The sequence below is a fragment of the Aphelocoma coerulescens genome (genome assembly GCF_041296385.1).
Source record: "Aphelocoma coerulescens isolate FSJ_1873_10779 chromosome Z unlocalized genomic scaffold, UR_Acoe_1.0 ChrZ, whole genome shotgun sequence".
In the NCBI taxonomy this organism is placed as follows: Eukaryota; Metazoa; Chordata; class Aves; order Passeriformes; family Corvidae; genus Aphelocoma; species Aphelocoma coerulescens.
Genome location: NW_027184085.1, coordinates 64,019,959 through 64,033,591, shown reverse-complemented (window position 1 = coordinate 64,033,591; position 13,633 = coordinate 64,019,959).

The window sequence follows — 13,633 nt, the reverse complement described above, 5'->3', positions numbered from 1 at the left end:
GAGGTCAGGTGAATCATATAGAGCCTTTAGTGTGTGTTATGCCCCAGGTGTGCAATACAAAATTCTCTGCAGAGCAAGAACTTCTGATTTAGACTTCAGTGTGAAGGCTGCATGTGCATGCTTTACTAAGGGTTTTAAACTCCCCATTTCAAAGGAAAATTATTTAAAGCTTGGGAGTTTACATGTTAGCCTAAGGTTTAAAGAACTGCCACTCCACATCAGCAGATGGAGATTTAGCCTTTGGTCAAAGACTGACTTGTAAATAACCTATTCTTCTATTACTATTTTTTAAACTGTTTCTGTGATTTTTATGTACTTTTCCAGAGGGAATGATCAGTTAGGGTTCCCCTTTTTTAAGGAGCTTCCATCAGGACATTTCCTGACAGTGAACACCAGGGTATTTCAGATTTTAGAAGCTGTCCTGAGGAACTCGGTGACCTGATCCTTTAGTCCATTTTGGAGAACTGTACTCAACTAACAGCCATTTATTTTAAGTATTCTCTCTGCTAGATTTACATTTCTGTGGGTTTCTTTTTGTTGAGATCCCCTGCTGTCAGGGTCTCCTCCCCCCGCCATGGAGCCCTGGAAGAGGGGCCCTGAGGGCACAGACACACGGGGTTTCCCTGCCCCTGGTCAGCCTCGTTCCCCATGGGTTGGTTTGTGTTTCCTGCGCGGGCAGGGTCCGTCGGGTCCTGACTGTAGGAGTTCCTCGGCAGAGCCCCAGCCATGCGGCTGGGGAAATAAACATCTCTGAAACATCTACCAAGAATCCGTCCATATATATTTCTTTTCCACGGGACTCCTGGTTTGATATAGGCGTGTTACAGTATCCTCACTGCAACACCCTGCCTTACTCTGATAGAAGGTTTGATCAGTGCAAAATTGGGAATTAAATCCTTTCACATTTGAAAAATGGTGTCCTTGTTTTAATATGATCCATTTGCATCTAACACAGATTTTAGTGGAGCTTGGATGTGCATTATCTCTATCACATACAGTTAGAGGAATATAAATCTGCCAGTACCATTAAAACACCAGGCTCTTGTAGCCTTTCCCAATACTGACACCCACAAAGACTTACAACTGCAACAATTCTTGCTTGTATTTAATATGAAAATAAATAAGTAAATGTAAATTATAACAAAATTTTTTTAACTATCATGCAGTAATTTGGTATAATAGTTTTGCCTGATGACAGACTTAAGTTCACATAACTGCAGCTATAATATGCAAGACATGCTTATTGAATGTTTATTAAAGCAGGTATAGAAACATTTCTGTTACTTATGACATGCTATAGAAGGCAACAGAAACACAGGTATCAATAGAAATCAAGTATATTTTCAAATATGGTGTTAAAATATCTGATTTGGTTGAATGCTATGTTGCCACCCTGAAATTGCTTTGCAAATCCTGTGCCATATTCACCAACATGAGGCATATTATTTGGGATTTATATTGGTTTTACTAAGGTGGTATTTGGCCAGAGGTATGTATAAATCAGGCAATTTGCTATAATGTAGTGTAGAGAGAAACCCCTGGGTTAGTTCGCCAGCAAAGTCAGTTCCAGGGACTGAACCAAGAAAAGTCTTATCTACATTCAGCATCAGTAGGAAGAAAAACATTAACCCGTGAGAAAGCAGTGAGTGCTCCAAAAAGGGGAAAGGGGGGTTTTGTAAGCAAACCGAGGATTTTCTGTTTTCTGTCCTTTTTCACTTGTAAACTGGATCCCTCTCCCTATACACCAAAAGATTTCAATCAATATATTCAAGAATTTCCTATTAATTTTGGCAGTACACTTGGAGAAAATGAAGCTTAGACCCCCACAAGGTAGTTGTCATGAGGGCCTCCCTTGGCCACAACAGTTTTTGACATTATTTACTGTTCTGTAAGTGTCTTACCTGCACAGGCAACTGTGGTAGTTATATGCTTACATGATAGAAGTAGATAGATGGGAATTATGGGCTTTGTCATAAAGCTATGTTCTGTGGCCAAATGCACAGTGAAAACTGTTAAAGTTATTTATTTCCAGATGGGATATTTAATATGTTGTACAAATCTCTTCCACGGTCTTCTAAACACCTCTTTGTCTTTACCAAGCTGCAGAGGCCCCTGTAAAAATTGAAATTAGACCATCATTTCTTATATTTGTGTTGCATTCAATAAAGCATCAAGACATTCTAATCTATCCTAATTAGTATCCATGAATATAAGTCTGGTCTGGAAACTGAGAGGAAGTTGAGGACATTCACTATGAACATGTTCTTCCAGCAGTCTGACTACAAGCCATGTGTTTAATCACATCCACATCTGAGGTACTGGCTGAACACATGTTCCAAATGTGCCCATGTTTTGGGAAAAAAAACAAAAACCAAACAAAAAAGTTAGTGTTCATGAAAGGTCTCATCTTTTGTAGCTCTGATGATTGAGATCATCCATGTCGCATAGAAGATTCACCAGTAGGTCAACACTGCCCAAATTTGAACTAATGCATTTAAATACTATCTTGTTTCCAGGGAGAAAGTCTCTTGTCTTCTTCTGCTACCATTCCCTCTCTTTTCTGGGATGTTTCTGTGTTGAGTTATTCAGACCTTGTTGACTGTTCTGCCATCATGGCTTTTGCCATGGTTACTGCAGATTTGAGTAAATATGTCCCCGGTAGCTTGTTTGCTCCCAGTTACTGTGATGTTCAAATGATACACAGACATTTGTATCATATATATACTCATCATTGTGAAGGTCGATGTTTTTACTACTCTTATCTTCTAGATGGAGAATTTAAACACTGAAGTGTTAAAATATTTGTCCCAGTTTAATCACAGAGATTGAAACAGCTCCAGGAACTGAATCCAATGAATACTTTAGTATTTTAACCATTGGGCTATCCTAACCCTGACAGGTTAAAGCTGGAAGCTTGATCTGAATGCAGTGTAAACTGACAAAATGCCATGTATCACACATTCATTAGTGTGACTTCTGGTTTATAACCTACAAAAACAGTACTCTCCAAAGAAGCCCTTATGTTTTATTATATCCTTTGTATATAAGACATCCTTATTAAAAGCCTCATCTATCTCAATGTATGGTTATGGTATGTGGATACAAAAATGCTGCTAGCAAGGATTTTCTTGCTATTTTCTAAGCCCGTGAGAGACTTTTCTCTCTCACAGAAGAGGTAGCAGTTATGTAAACAACTGAACACCCGCAGCCTTGAAAAGTCTTGTTTATGGTATAGTAGAAAAATATTTTCACAATGGGTGTTTTAGGATTTTAGCCAATCACCCCAAGGGGTGGCTGATCCTTGTCCAATTAGACTATGAAGAAAAAAGTCTATAAAAGAGTTTGTAAAATAATTAAATGAATGAATCTTGCTGCGCAATTCCTGCCTGCTGGATCATCTCTCCTCCTCCCTATGGCTGCAGGACACAGTGAAATACCCTAGGACTGTGGTAATATTGGCATAATTCTTAAATAGCACTTTTATCATCACGCATGTATTATATCTACAGCTATGAAATGGAATTATCTAATTCTGCAATACAGAAATTATGAATCAATAGCATGATCAGCTAACAGTACAGTGCCATGTGCTGTTAACATAGTGCAGTAGATCTAAGGCCAGGGTAATACCCATTATTTTGTTTGCTTGAGGATGTCAAAGTTAACTTGGATGGGGAGTTGATCCCACACTAATGACAGTATGCAGCACACTGCTTACCAGGTCCTTCTGCAAAGGAAACAACAGTGTAGAAGCATAAAGCACATGGTTGGACTTGAAGATCTTAAAGGTCTTTTCCAAACTTAATAATTTTACAACTCTTTGATATTCACAGAGGTGACTAGGGAAGATAAGACCCCAAGTTTATCCAATTGTTTTTGAAACTACAATCAAGAGTTATAGTCTGGGTGCTATAGAGAGCTGGGTATGTCAAAGAGCATGGTGAAACACTTCTATCTTTTGAAAGTCAGTTGTCTTGCTTAAGACTCCTAAACCAACAACTGAACCACCAGTTTTCAAAGTCTTGTCCAATATCTTCAGCAACAGACATTACAATAGGTTTCTTGCTTCTACCTTCACACCTATAGTAGGATTGCAGGAAAAAGCATGGTTCAGCCTGGTCCCAGGTCAGTCATTGCCTGTGTTGAATTCCAGTGATGAGATGCAGATGGTGCAAAGAAAGAAATAATCACTCTTTACCACCTCCAGAGAAACAGAGTGCCCATCCTCTATACAGTTAGAATTGTCAGCTGGAAAGAATATCAAACCTAGAAAACAAGTTATACATTACTTTTTTTCATGTCTGTGTGACTATATTTCCTCCTTTCTGTCAGGCAAGTGGCTGTAACAATTTGGAGAGAGAAAAAACTCTCCTTGTCTATACAATACCCCAGGAAAAGCCCACTGAGAATAAATTACAGAAGCAACTAAATATTAATTTGATTTTTGAGAAATTTAAGCCAAGTTTTGAAAATGTAGTGTTTACCATAGCAGCTATTTGACCTTTGCAGCAGTATACAAAAGTGGCATTAATAAATTTCCTAACACTAAGAAAGAAAAGTAAATATAATACAGCAAAAGTTCCAGAATTTGCCTGTTCAGTAATTTCTTAAATTTTGGGATAGCTCTGCTTTTGCAATACACTGCACAGATGCTAAAGCCAAATCTCATAGGAATGATGTGTGTGAAAAGATACAACTGGGAAGGGGAACACTAGCTCTCAGGAACACTAAAAAAGCGATTCAGACCCAGGGCCTTGGTACCACTCTCAGGTGCTCCAAAGTGTCAGATCTATAAGTTTTGCTCTTTATTGCAAGCTGGCAGCTCTGTTCAGTTTCCCTTGGCTCCATGATGTTCTAACTGTGCTGAAGTGGAAGAAGCTGTTTCATATCTAGCGTCATCAGGGTACCAGCAGACCCAGGCATCTCTACCTGCGAGAGTCTGTGTAGAAATACCTTCATTAATAGAGGACAGTGTAAGGCTTGAATGCAAGACTTAATAGCCCTTCCAAAATGCTTTGTATCTTTAATTATAGCCCTGACTCTTCCAGGTATGTATATAAATGTCTAATCTTTTTTTAATCCTATTACTTTCCTGTCCTCCAAGAGCCTCTGTGACATGGTTTCACAGCATTTATGTATCTTGTGTGAAAGAATGTTTTATAATTGATCATTCTTTAATTTCCACCTTTTGGCATTATTAAATGCTCTCTCACACTCAAGAAAGAGTGGAAGTGCATGGATCTGTGTGCTCCAGAGCACATATTGCATCGTATGTTTGCATAGTGTCTCTTCTCATACATCTCCTGTCGAAGGTAAACAGTCCCAAGCATTTTCATTCAATACTTTAAAGTAATATTGTTTTACAAGTCACCATATATTTCTGAGTATTCTTTTTAGGATCAAAGTGAACATGACCATACCTACTTCCCATGTCAGAGAGGCAATGGAATTTAATAACAAACTCCCACAGACAGAGCAGCTGACACAAAGTAGATGTACCCAGAGGATACAGTCAATTCACCTCTGGCAAATTCATTTATTCTTATAGCTCAGGCACCTCCAGTGTCCAGATATTCTGTTATATAGGGCCACAGGGATAGACAGCCAGGACATCTCCACCAATGGTGAAGTTCATGCTTCTGGCAGATCAGTTGAATCTTCACTAAATAACCCCTCTGCAATCTGGATTTTATTTTATTATATACCAGCTTCAACAAGGAGTAAATTCAATTATTCTGATTTTTTAAATGATATTACAATAGACCTGGTCAGACAGGGAGATTAGATCTCACTGGAGACACCACAAGGTGTAGCAGGCTAGGAATATTACCCCATTCTCTTCCTTCATGATTGCCATGAAGTTATTGCCTTGTTATTTCCAGTCAATCTCTCTCTCTATTTTTTCACAATACACTGCAGACAAATCTTTCAAGACTGTTCAGGCATTTTGTTTTTATGGCAGGTTCTACATCCTCAGAGTTGGTAAGTGAAAACACATGTAGTAATAACATTGTCTTCAACAAGGAGGTGGGGATTATGACCTTGTTTGAGAATAATAATTTTTCACCATATGTGTAGCTAATCAAAAGTTTATGTGACAAAATGTTGTATTCTGAAAACAAACACAGATAACAATAAGAAGGTTATAGTCCTCTCTTTATTCAGAATCACTCAAAAATTTTGACTTCTTACATTCGCATCTGGTTTATCTAATTTAATATCACCTTCTGTACGGTATATTTTAATGTATGAAACTGAATATCATAATATACTGGACAAAGATTCCTCAACCAAATAGATTTTTCAGTTATTTCTGAATTATTTTGGAATTTTACTCATATACTTTGATCAGTTTCTGAATTTCAGTATAATTTATTAAATTGACACGAATTTAAAATTTTATTACTCAACTCAAAAAAAAATTTAAGTATTAGCTAATTTTCAGACATTGTCAAAATATATTATTGCCTGAGTACCACTATTTTTACATGCACGTAGCAGGTATGCATCTAATATATTCAAATGAAAAATACAATAAGGTACAGTAGTGTTCATACCACTTTAAATTTTTGGATTCATGTGTGTGACTGAATTGGACATTCCTCCCTTTTATGTTGTATTGAATTGTACTTTAAATTACAAAATTAAATGCTCAAAGCAGAAACCTTGTCAGTTGCAATGTCACTGATTCAAACGCTGTAAAGATGAAGTAGCCCTGATGTTATTTCTGTTGAAACCTTCTGGCTATACTTCACATTTGGTGCTTTTATTTGTACCTCTATTTCTATTTTGCTAAATAAAATGTTGAAGTAACAGCATACACTGTGAAACACAGACTGTAAATATAAGCAGTGAATCCAGGCCAAGGCTGAACATACGAAACAAGTGCCACATTATCAGAGCCTGCAAGGATGGATGGATGGATGCATGCATGCATGCATGCATCTGGACATTTTGGGATGCCTATGGGGGGAGGGGGTGGGGCACTGCCGTGCCCCCAGGCCTCCAGCCCTGCAGTGCCTGTCAATCATTGGCAGTCTTGCCTAACACAGCTTCTGATTGGCCAAGTGACCACCGGGGAGGAGAGTCCACAGAGGCCCTGGGGCTTAAAAGGTGACCATGAGGGAAGTACATGGTCTTGATCCTATCAGCCTTCTGGAGTTTGTGCCTCGTTGTCACTGGAACCCAGGAGTTCATAGATATATGTGTGTTTTTCTATATCTTTTCCAACTTTTTCTTCTCCTTCTAATTCTCTTTTCAAGGAACATTTTGGGTAATGTAGCATTGCACTGGTTTAAAGGTTTCTAGGTTAAATGAACTAGGTTAATGCTTTGAAAATTGTTTTATGTTGAATTGGATGTTTTATTAAGTCCTTCGCCAAAGTTCCTTGATTTTCTGTATTTTGCCAGTAAAGTTTTGTGTAATTTTGACCTCTTGAGAATATCTGATTGGTATTTCTCCCATGCACTGACCCACAGTAAAGGAACCTTTGGTGAAACCCTTAGCATTTAAGTGTTCTGGGGTGTTACATGCATGATTTGTCATTCTCCCCAGTTTAGCAAATAAAAGCAGTAATAATTTCCAAGGAACTATATGACTATGTGTATCAAAACTAAATTAGTGTTGTTTTGGCATGTGGGCTATAAGACAGTTATAGACCAAGGTGGTGGAGTCTCAGAATAACATCCTATACCCAACAGCCTCACAGGGGTTACAGGATGATTTTTTGAGAACTTCTGGTCCTTAACAGGTTCCTGAGTCTTTTTATGGAGGTAACACAATTGTGAATCATTCGTATTTCTGGTTAATGTTATTTTGAATATATACAGAGGCAGTACTACTCAGAATAAGAGAATATCTGCAGATATTCTACCAGTACTGCAATATATTTTTCTTATGTTGGAAAGTGCTCTTTTAGCAAATGTTCTAAATAATTATGCTTCATTTTGCAAAATAAAAATAGCATCTAACATTCAGTTGCTATGATTTCTTTCAAGAAAAGAAGCTGTTATGTAGAAGTAAGTGAACAAAGAGCTTTGCAGATAAGCTGATTATTCTCTTACTTAATTTTAATATGTACTTCTACGAGCCCTGAAGTTTTAAAAACCATTGGTCTGCTTATACCTAAATCTCACTGGCAAATTATCTGAAATTGTACAGCAAAATAATCATGCACACCATCGAATGTGTTTTCTTGGAGCTGCTTGTTTTATGAGGTTTGGCACTGAAACACGTTTCCAGGAATATTTAGCACAGTCAGATAGTGTAGTTTTGGTGGGCTTGGCTGCCACTAAGCTGTGGATTCTACAAACAACTGTGATGCGCAAGTTTCATATAGCACAGCACAATGCATAGTACAGGCACTGTAAATTCACCTAACTGTGTGAATTGTATGTCTGATGACCCTCTAGTGCCCAGTCCTTTATAGTACCCTCCTTTGAAGTCAGAAACAATTTTATTGAATCTCAGTGGTCTGCTTGGAACTATAGAGGGAGAATGCCTTACTAATTAAATTCTCACTTCTGCTATATCTCTATCACTAACAACTTTGGATGCAATGTCAATTATGGGTTTTGCTTGCTAGTGGTAGCATTTTCTTTAATGGAAAACCTAATTTCTTTAGGTTTGTATACTTAAGCAATGAACCTGGCATGGTTTCCAACTGGCAGCCTTCAAAAAAACTGAAATTTTAATCTCCATAATTACTTTTCTCATTTCAGACCTGTTTGATATATATGACTAAATTAAAGACAAACTTTGCAACAGGTTAACTCTAGTACTTCATCTGTGGTGATGAAAGGCTTTAATACTAAATGACTGTTTACAAACAGAGAATTGATCCTTATTTTATACCAAAGAGAACCATTTGGCTACCAAGTAAAATTTAATTCTACAACATAGGTGGAACTTGAAATTTCAAAAATCCTTGTTTAATGCTATTCATTAAGAGGTATTCTTCCTTTTAAAAAAATTAAGTTTTATTTGTGATTGGACTGATTCTACTTCCAAGAATCCATTGAGAGAATTTTCCCCTGGGTCATCTGAAATTTAGTACAAGGCACTCAAAATTTAAGGGGCAGTTTTAAATGTATGCTTGTTTTCTCTGCACCAACAAGAAGTTGTGCTTGGGAAGATCTAAAACAAAGGGATAGCATAAAAATATTCTCAAGTATGAGAGATGGAACTGAATGCACTTAAAAAGAAATGAATCACAGAGAAAAACTCCTGCCTACATTTCTCAACATAAGAAAGTAACTGTGATTCATTTCCTATTCTACAAGCTGGCATAGCTATGACCTTGACCTCTTTATCTGAAGCTTTAAGAAGTGAATGACTCTAGAGTGGAGGTGGCTTTCTGCTGGCCCAGTAAATTAGACATAACCTCCAAAAATATATTCAGGCACATATTTAGATAGATGCAGAAACAGACAGATGGCTGTAACTTAGCCTATGATCAAAAAGCACAAAAGAAACAGCCTCAAAAAAAATTAATTTTTAAACAATATCTTCTTCATCCTTATTCCTAACCAATTCTTATTACACACCTTCTATATTCCACAGTCTTCAAATATGATTGCAATCTATTAATAATTAATTGATTCCTAATTCTTTTTCCTCTTCTGGCATTAGTAATATCCTGAAAAATAGAGACATAATTGTGGCCTGGCAACAAAGACAGTCTTCAATTAGAAAATATTTTAAATTTTTAAACCATAACTCCTTCAAATGAGAGATCTTTATTCACAGCTCAAGATACTCTGTGTTAGCATGTGTTATTTTTACTCAAAACACCCCTACATATTTGCATGACAGTCTTCTGGTTCTTACACTATGAAAAAGGACCATCACATCAGCATTTAGTCACTGAGTTTTGTCTTCATTTATACCTTTCACCTTTAAATATTTATTTGAGACCCTACTTGAATTCAAATACACCTGCAGCTGGGGAAAACAGTATGCCATATAACTCAAGACAACCATGATTCCTGGAAGATTTATATCAGCAGATTGACATAATTTATGTTCCAAGTTTAACCCAGAGTCAAAAAACAGCATGTATGAGTCACGCACTATTTGCCTGTGTGTGATAATCCTCAATGCAGAAGACATGATCCCAGAAGGAGTTTTCTCTTTTAGTGTTGCTTTCTGACCCCATAGAGTGTGTGAAACTAAATCCTTTATAAAATACAGTGACTCTGTACAGAATCCTGAGTGTATTTTATGTGTGTCCAGTTGGTGTTTGACAAGCAGACTGTATTTCCCTCCCTGTTTAAAAACTGTTGAAAGAGCTTACGCAATGCAAATGCCATTGGAGGGGAGTATATCATCCTGTCAGGGGCTGTGTGTACATCTTAAGAAAGAAGCCTTTCTGGCAAAACTCCCTGTTTCACTGTCCACTGTTCATTATGCAAAGTTCCAAAGGGACACTCCTGGTAGAGCAGTGTTTGCAAGAAGCCAACTCAAGTTACAGGAACAGATGGCTACCATAGATACTGCATTCTAAGTTCATTGTTCTCCTGGTGATATGGGAACATGTTGGTATGTGAGGGTTTCCCAAACCATCTCTCCTTGTGTCCCTGTCTTGTCGATGTTCCTTCTTGTCGATGGTTGTAGTAGTGTTTAAATGAGAGGATGGTCAACATTCAATATGATTTGTTAAGCAATATCCTCACTGAAGATACTTTTAGTGATTTTTTTGTCATCTCTCTTTTGTCCTATTTGTGAAATGCTTGATCTAGAAGACAGCGATAACAAGTAATTCAAAGTGAGTTTGTATTTTTACCTCAGTTATGGTGCACTTCTAATAATTATGTGTATGTTGACAAGTATCGAAAGCCCAAGCTAATGTCAAACTTGTGGAAGTATTTTTCAATGGCTCCAAGGCTTTGGAGACAGGATGCCTGATGGGGGCAGGACGTAGGGTCTGCATTCTGCTTATAGTGCACATGCTCAGCCAGCTCAAGCAGCAAGAGAGATGGGGATTAATAAAGTGGATAAGGAATCAGAGGAGAAAGATAGTTCATGTGCCTATAGACTTTTAGTATAGTCTTGTTAAAAAAAGAAGCAGCTGGGGTTTTTTCTTTTCTTTTCCTTTTCCTTTTTTTCTTTTTTTCTTCTTTTTTTCTATTTTTCTTTTTTTCTTTTTTCTTTTTTCTTTTTTCTTTTTTTCTTTTTTTTTCTTTGTCCCAGATACGTATGTGAAAATCATAGTGCAGCTATTGTCACTGCTGACACAATGCTGGCATCACTCTTTTGTAAGTTCATCAGACCCAAAAGCACATTAACATTTCAGTATGCATCACTCAGATTAGATCTGCAGAATTATTTATTAATGTGAACTAACTGATATAGCACCTCGGAGTTTTGAAACCTCCAAACTTGCAGGTTGTTGGCACACCCTGACCATTTACTGCTCTAACTTTCATTTTGCACTGTGAGCTGTGCTCACTTAAGTGCTGCCAAGGTTCTTTAAAGCTTTGAATGAAACTCCATATACAACAACAAAAAAAATTCTTTACCAGAAGCTACCAAACACTGCAGGCTGGACAAACAGCAAACCTGGAAACCTGAATTAGTTTTACCAGCCTGAGGAGTGGCTCTTGCAAAGGTGCTGTTCAGAATCTCTGCATGCTACAACATCTACTTTTGGAAGTTGTAAATCAACATGGTGGTTAATTAAAGTACAGCATCGATCCTGTGTGTTTCAGAAGGGATTTGTAAATCCAGCACTGTCAGCCCACTCAAGGTCTGAATTCATTTATTATAATGATCTTTCAAGTTTTGTTGCCTGAGTCAGCTGCCTTGGCCCATCCAAGCTGCTGCTCTGGCTTAGAGGCACTTGCTACTGAAAGGCTCAGCAGCAGTTGCTCTTATCTCAGTGTGCTCTAGCAGTAGTCACCCACTGCAGTCACTCTGCTGAAAATTGAAGAGGAGCACTGTGATAGGAAAGTCAGAATAAATTTTATACGTATTTAAAGCTGAAATTAGAAACCGTCACATACATATGCAGCAGTGTAAGATATTGACTAAGTAGATTAATACTGGAAAGCGCCTTATAAAAGAAATCTTTGACAACTTATGTCGAGATGCTGTAGAAACCCACGGGGTTAAAATCTTTTGTAAATTATTATTTAATAAGAAAGCTGTCGCTTTTCTGAAGCAAGAACTCCTTCCTCAGAAGGGCATTCAGTCTCCAAAACACTGGCCTTATACCAGACAACATTGTGTTGGTAATGGCTGGTATAAGGTGCTTTTTAGCAGTGGGAATCACTGAGTGGCCACTGGTATCCATTACATTTATAAACATGCATTTCTCTGTCAGTACCAAACTGTGTATGGATTCGACCTTTTCCCTCCTGCTAATTTAAATGTAGGTACTTTTCTGATTTCTCTTGCAGCACTGCTGTCTAGTTTAGCCTTCAAACCCTTCAATATTGCCATAGTATCATCTTACCACTGACCCTACAGAAAATGAGGTTTTGTCTTCAGGTAGGTAAAAAGGTAAACCCAATGCAGGTTGGAAAATGGGACTCCTCTGATGCCCATACATTTTGGGAACAGAACACCAGCCTCAGCTGTAGAGACAAAACTGCTGTACAAGACTCCGGCACAAACCTGAAGATCAACAGCAGTTAGAACCAGGGAAATTCAATGCCATTTAAACTTACTGCATGCATGTCTCTCTGCTCTGTCATCATGCAAAACCAAATTGGAGCAGACTGAAATAGAATAAAGATCAAAATCCCACTTGCTGTACATACAGCACTAGTCTCCTTGAAGGTGGTAGGACTAATGGAGTGAGTAAGGTGAACAGAATGTAGCACAAATATTTTGCTTTGAGTTACTTGTAAATACCATGTCATTAAAGTGGAATTTCACACTTCAATTACTAATACTGTAGCCAAGAAATAAGAAATACAGTTGCCTTCAGCAGACTCAGTTTTCTCCATTGCTGGTTCAAATGAACCTCCCCTAGAACAATATTTATTTGGGCCCTAGAGATGTAGAAATATCTTATCCAGTCCAGATGCATGAATTTCAACATGTCCTTAATACCCAAATCAAGCTGTGTCTTCACAAAGAAAACTCTGCTATTTATGATGGAATACATACAGAATTTAAAGAACCTAGAGATTTGCATGAGGAAGTGAAATGTTAGTAACACCTCTTTTAGTTCTTGAAAGATGGGTTCTATGCACAACAGATGTCATTTCTGTGGAACCTTGTTCAACGGAGCATTGTACAACTGGCCACCATTTGACTGCCTCTAGCTATCACCCTAGTGAATAGGCAGAATGGCTGAGAAGCAAGTCAAAGACATATACACTATAAGTATTAATGCAACCAAACCTTCCCTCTGCAACATACACAAAAAATAAGTGGGTTTAGCAAATCATTTTAATAGGAAATTATCAATTACATTTGGGTTTGGGACTTGTTATGTAAGACACTGACATGCCCACTCTCTCACATTTTCTTCTATACATTTCTTTAAGATGTCACCAAAAAATGATGTGTTTAAAAAAATGGTTTTTATCCTCATCCTCCAGAGACAAAAGAATTAAACCTTCCTTTAAGCACCAATGAAATCGGAACATGTAGGAAGAAGGATCCATTTACTAATAGTGTATTT